The following is a 6,365-nucleotide window of genomic DNA, read 5'->3' as shown; positions in this document are numbered from 1 at the left end:
TTCTGATAATTTGTTGTTACTATATAAAAATGCAACGGATATTTGCATATTGATTTTGTATTCTGTACGTTTACTAAGTTTGTTCATTATTTGCAACAGTCACTGGAGGAGTATATGGAGTTTTCTATCTATGCATAATTATGTCATCTGTAAAAATTTTACTGCTGTTTTACAAGTTGGATGCCTTTTATATTTTTTCTTGACTAGTTGTTCTGGCTAGGGCTTCAAGTAGTGTAATTTAGTACCTGTGAGAATGAGCTAGCTTTTCTTATTACTGGACCAGAGGAAAACCTTCCTGTAAGTTAACATTGAACGTGACGTTAGTCATGGGTTTTTCATATATGGCTTATATTATGTTTAGTTACATTCTATTTAAAGTGAATTTCTTAAGAATATTTTTATAAAAAAGTAAAGATCAGATCTGTGAAAAATTTTCCTACATTTTTTGAGAATGCTTTTTTGAATTCTCTGCTTTTTAAGGGATTGTATCACATATATTGATTTGCATATGATAAGTAATATTTATGAATGAGGACTAAATCCAACTTAAGTATAGTTTATAATACTTATAATATGCAATGTATTCAGGTTGCTTATGTTTATTTAGAATGGAATGTACACATACTGAAAGAAAAATTTACATTGTAGCTTGAGTTTACAATTATCTATTTAAAAATTTTATCCCTCATTTTGAAATTGGCTCATGTTTAATGGAATATATTTCTAAATAAAGAATATAACTTTTGGCAGAACTGGATTTTCTACGGTTTACTGATACACAACGTAACTATTATTTACAATTAGTGAACAAAACCCTTGCCATAAAATGCCGGATTTTACTACCAATGTTATCTGTTTCAGGACTGAGATACAAATTGCTTCCTAAAATGCATTACATGGTATTTTCCACCCGAACACACATATAGTGTTATTTCTTTCTTTTTTGATTGTTTCTTTGTTTGCCCCTTAATGGAGGCACTGCTTATTTAACCCAGCATCTTTTGCATAAGTGTATATATCAACATCATTTTGGAACACTTAACAGAAGGCTCAAGGGTTTGGATTATAAAGATGAAAAGAAAATTTGTTGCTTCTAAGGACTGAAAAACCTCTGACTGAAAGAATGGCAAAAGTATACATTTGTAAATATACTATAAGATTTTCTCTTTTGTAATTTTAGAGTAGAATATTAACTTACATTTGTTTTACTTATAGAACTTAATTGAAATTTAAAACAAAACTTCTGCCCCTTGGGATTTCTTAAATTTGATTCATTATTTTTATCTAATTTTATTTCATTCTTATTTACCATTTATTTTTTATACAAAACAAATAAACTGATATTTACTCTGCTCATGTTATGAATATAGAGCTACTTATTATAAAGTACACAGAAAAATACTTATTTCCATTTCCAAATCAAATTATGTTTCACTTTAATTACAAATGTTATTGAAATAGATATACATTATCTGTACTGGATTTACACAAATTTCACTTTAAATTCTAAAACTTTAATATTATTTTATATATTTTGTGCATTACTTATACTCTGTTCTTAAATCTGGTAAAAATTTCTGTACAAAAGGAAGGAGATTGGTTTTATTTCATAGACCCCAAAATTAAATTATTTAGAAAGATTTTGTTGGGATAATATTTGCAAATCACACTTTAAATATAAGCATCCTATATGTTTCATTTTAACTGGATGAATGACAAGTAAACACTGGCTGAATGTTACACTTGAGTTGCTGAGAGGCCAGTTGTTTTGTAATGTCACAGCTACTCAAGTTGAGTTTCATTGTGAAGGTCTAGCAGTTTATCTGTGCAGGCCTGCTAAAGCAGCATTTGATGCTGCAGTGCTCAAAATCATGCAGATTAGAAAAGTAGCTGTTGATAAATTTAATTGAGATGGCACATGATTCTTCAGAAATTCAAGTTGTGTCTTGTAAAGATGGACCAACTGGTTCAGCAAAATCCGGTAGATCTCTATTGTGTGATCAAACATTTTCTGGGGACTTGGACTTGAGGTCTATGATTGAAGTAAATGCTTTTCAGACTTTGTCTGAAGAATCCTTGATAAAAACACCATGATACACACATTGTGTCTCTGAACCAGATGAAGATAATGATTTTCGTTATCTGACATTTCCAAGAAAACTCTGGAAAATAGCTGGGAGTGACCAATTTAAATCCATCTGGTGGGATGATAATGGATATTTCATAGTGATTGATGAAGATGTCTTTAAGAAGGAAGTTTTGGAAAGAAAGGCCCCTTTCAGAATATTTGAAACTGGAAGTATGAAAAGTTTACTTAGACAGCTAAACCTATATGGGTTTAAGAAGGTGCGGTAGAATTTTCAAGGTTCTGCTTGTTTAGCTGACTTTCTGGCAGTAGAAAAAGAAGTCTCTGTTTTAAGAAAGGTATTCAGAAATTTTAGTTACCACATGGTAACTTATATATAAAATTTTATTTTGTATATCAATCAATGATAATATAAAAGTAAAGCTAAATTTTGAAAATTGTATAAAACTACTAAGGCTAAAATCCATTATTTTTTCTAAAAAATGAGGATAGTGCCTTAAGTAGTCAATATTATGAGAAACTTTGTTTGCAACTATGAATAATTCCAGAAATCTAAATAAAGGTATTAAGGCTGCTTATAAAAAGTGGCATTCACTGTTACTGCAATGGCTGACTTCTTAAATTTGATGAGTATACTATTTAAATGCATAGTTTCCAAATAAGGAACTTCAAAATATCGTCAGCAATGTTCATATTTTGATGATATTATCTTTGCATTGTAAACGTGGAATCTGAGGTTTTATAAGTTAGCCTTATTGTAGTCTTGTATTTTGGTTTAAAATTTTACTAAAATGTTTCTCCATTGGTTGTAGCTGCATTTGTATCATAATCCAAATGTTAAACGAGGCTGTCCCCAGCTTTTAGTGAGAATAAAAAGAAGAGTTGAGATTAAAAATTCTTGTCTGTTGTCTTCATTGGCTGAAGATTTCAACAAGAAATACTTTAAATCAGGGGTAATGTCGATAAACATAATTCTGATTTTGTGGCTGACACTAGTGGAGAAAGTGCATTTTTACCTTCTGCAAATTTAAACATGCCTCTAATAAGAAAGCCCTCTACTAGCCACATAATTGGTGATACAACAACCCCGATCAGAGGTGATTTTCCCCCTCCATCATCAATGTCAGTGAGACCACCAGAACAAATTGCAGTGGATCAACGAGCTATTTTCAATCAGTTCACCCCTGTCCACGGGCACTCTCAAATCAGCTGCAATGAAACAAATGGCCGTATTGTGAACTCCATTACAACTACAACTTGTATTTCTCAGTACAGCATCTTCTCTCCCATACAGAGCAATTATTTTAGACTGATGTTGGAGCCTTCTACTTTTCCATAAAGATATCACAAAATATCTGCCAATGAACTTCATTTTCCTAAACTTCAACCAGGGATCAACCCACGCATTTCAGTGCCAGTGATAGCTGATAAATCAGTTACCTCTCTTTCAAGGCCAACTCATCAGACATTTTCAGTTTATGAACGTCAAACTAATTGCAACTGATCAACCAGAGGACTACCAGATTATGCAGGATAACAGTAGTTAAAATTGATGTTGGCAAATGTCATCAAATATCTGCAATTTTCTTATTTTAACAATAATCATAGGTGTGTACCTGTATTTTCCTTATTTTTTTTAAATATAGCATATAGTTAAACAGGAGACTAAGTTGCCATTTAACGATAGAAAGAGATATCTGATTGATATGATCTTTTTATGGAAAAATATGGGAGTAAATTTAAATAATTCCTTGTAAGGAAGAAGAAAATATGGGAGAATTTGGAAAAAGACTAAAACATGGAGAGAGGGAAAATTACTAAGTGGATTCTGGTTCATACTGGAAAGTATGAAAAGTGTTAAGTTAGGATAGATTGGAACAGGTGATACATGCAGGAACCGGCCCAGGGATCATGGTCTCTATTATGTCATCCCTGGAATCAAAAAGATCACATGATATAGTCAAAGATGGCACATACATCATGTGGTAGAATTTAAGAAGTAATTTTATCTATGGTCTTCTTCGTGCTGTTCTAAAAGCATTCCAATTGGTGCTTTCATTTCCTGCCCTGAAGATTCTACATTATATTTTCTAGTCAATAATTTATGTTGCTTTATGTTCCAGCCAAAGTAAAGTTTACGTCCTCAGGGTGGCATTCAATGCCTTTCCAACTCTAAGCACACAAACTCAAATTTGTTTAGTCATTTCTTTATGAATCTGGCAACTGATTACCATGGCATATCTTTATGTTTCACTGTATCTGGATATATATTCAGGCAAATGATTGTCAACAATGTTAGTTCCAAACTCAATACTTTTAATCCAGCTCATCCTTGGATTTTGGGTGTCCTCCTTTTACCTTGTTAGACTATCCCTGTCTCAGCACAGAAACCACCTCCTCCAGATGTTTTCTGTCTATCCCCCTTTCCTTGTCTAACTTGGATACCAGCACAGTAAGCTCAGCACATGCCACAGGATGCATTTTAGTATTTACTGAATGAAAAATACATGTTGACTTTAGCAAAATCCACTTTCTTGAAACAAGAAAACTCTCATGGTTTTCCAACTATTTTGTTATGGTCTTTACTCTTCACCAAAAACTAGCTCTTTTCATAGCCCAAGGACTAATCCCTCAAAACAGTAATTGGAGGTAGGTACAGGAGACAAGTTATTATTTTCTTAATTCATGCCTCCAGAGGTCTAAAGTATTCCATTCCCATTTGCTGGACATTTTCCTGTCTCTTCATCACCCACCCATCCCAAAATAGCTGATATCCTTCCCCATACCAATAACTATACTGCCTTCCAATTATTTTACTTCTTAAATTCAGAGATTTTTCCAGAAAAGACAGTGCCATTGCAAACATTTAATATAGGTTTATACACCCCACATAACTTTTGCCCCTTCTAACCTTAACAGAGGATGTATCTAAAATGTACTTGACCCTTGGCTGTGGTGGTTGCATTCAGTAACCAAATTGCAATCTAAAATGTGTGGACTAGATGGAGGTGAGGGTGATAGAATTAAAAATTTGTCCTACTGCAAGAATACCAAATTTATACAGATATTAGGAAATATAAAATATTCATGAAAGTCTTTGACTATTTCCCATTAATTTAAAATAAAATATGAAGCATTTTAAGAATGTGAAATGCCCTGAAATGCTGGAAAAATTGTAGGAAAAGTCAGGGAGCCTACGGCTTCTGCTCACAATGATTCAGGTAGTGTCAGCTGATAAGACAGTAATGGCAGAATTTAGTACTGAAAATGTGTCACCTATTGTGAAGAAAGCTTTTGATAATCTGGAGAATGGGCAAATTGGCCAGGGTGAACTCTAGCAACATGCCACCAATATGACCTTTACCAAGAGAAGAATAGAGACCACTTACAGCTGGAGAACTGTGTCTGAACACCAGTGGTTCTTCCTACAACAAAAACATCAAGCTTTTTAGTTTGTCAGCTGAACTCTGATGGTGGCTATGTTGTTGCGTACATTAGCATTCTGGGGTTCAGATGGGCTGGTTCAGCAGCTAGTTTCCAGCTCCTTATCAGACAGTGGGTCTTACCGTGATCATCTTAACAAGATTCTATACTGATAAGTCAAAAGCTACAGTTTACTTTCAAAATTAGAAATCCTAAAGAAGAATATTGTTTGTCCATCTGTAGTTTTCTACCTGGGAAAATCTAGACTATTGGCAAAACTACAAAAGTTGGCTGGTGCTTTGAAAACTATTCTCTGAGCTCTGCCCACTGAATTCTTCCCACTAAATACAACAAATCTCTGTACCACTGTGTCTGTGTGTGAGGATGGATTGTTAAGCAGTAACTAAGTCTGTCTTAGTTGAGTCATCAGTGAAATATTCCTCTGCATCTGGCAGAATCTCTGTGAATTAAGAGTTTCATTGAAACATCAGATTTTCTTCCAATCAGGGAGGGATAGATTATATTTCTCCCAGTATACTAATTGTTACCTGTTCATTGAATTCTGAGCTGATGCTAGGGCCAAGCCACTGAACCCTTGAATGGGACTGAGGCATATACATTATTTAGTACCGAGAGCCCAGCACAGGACTGTATCACCTTTTTAATTTAAGCTTATGAATAAGTTTTTTCTTTTAATTCTCATTGTTGACACAACTTATTTTGGCTTTGAACACACTTTGACTAATTTATAGATTCTGAAACACTGAATTATTCCCATTCACACAGAAATTGCAATAACTTTTCTTCCCTTGGACTACCTGGAATAGAGTGAGCGCCCTCATCATTTTGAAAGCAG

At 33.7% G+C, this 6,365-nt stretch overlaps 1 pseudogene; it reads left to right on the top strand.

Moving 5' to 3' along the window:
• Nucleotides 1-1,911: 1,911 nt before the first annotated feature.
• LOC140694777 (heat shock transcription factor, Y-linked-like) lies at nucleotides 1,912-3,590 on the top strand (annotated as a pseudogene).
• The last annotated feature ends 2,775 nt before the right edge of the window (nucleotides 3,591-6,365 follow it).

This window comes from Vicugna pacos, unplaced genomic scaffold (assembly GCF_048564905.1).
Source record: "Vicugna pacos unplaced genomic scaffold, VicPac4 scaffold_103, whole genome shotgun sequence".
Taxonomy (NCBI): domain Eukaryota; kingdom Metazoa; phylum Chordata; class Mammalia; order Artiodactyla; family Camelidae; genus Vicugna; species Vicugna pacos.
The sequence above is the reverse complement of the archived record's forward strand: the minus strand, read 5'-3'. Positions and strand labels throughout refer to the sequence as shown.